Source organism: Penaeus monodon, chromosome 22, assembly GCF_015228065.2.
Source record: "Penaeus monodon isolate SGIC_2016 chromosome 22, NSTDA_Pmon_1, whole genome shotgun sequence".
In the NCBI taxonomy this organism is placed as follows: Eukaryota; Metazoa; Arthropoda; class Malacostraca; order Decapoda; family Penaeidae; genus Penaeus; species Penaeus monodon.
This window is the reverse complement of record NC_051407.1, coordinates 3,003,166-3,003,568: the sequence shown is the minus strand read 5'-3', so window position 1 is coordinate 3,003,568 and position 403 is coordinate 3,003,166.

Sequence of the window (403 nt, the reverse complement as noted above, 5' to 3'; positions counted from 1 at the left end):
TCACTAATCCCAACAACCTCTTTGACGCCAACCCCATCTCGTGACCGCCCCTCTCGACCAATCACAGGCCGCCCTAATCCCCTCGCTTATCCGGACCTCGGTTTCCTGTGATGATTCCTCTCCTGGTCCTCCCCGGTCTCAATAGCGGAACCCGAGTCATTGGCTCTGCCTTGATTACGAAAACAAGGCTTGTCTGATGTTTTCGTTTTTACTATTTGTTTTTATTTTGTTTCTTTCTTTTTTGTTTATTAGTTTTTTTCTGGATTGGAACTACTTTCAAGATTTTTTTTTTCTGTTTTTGCAGTGGAGAGTATCATTTGCGGATATTGTTTTTCACGAAAATATGTTTTTATATATATATTTTATCGTATCAATGTAAATATGCTTTTTTGTGGGTTTGCCC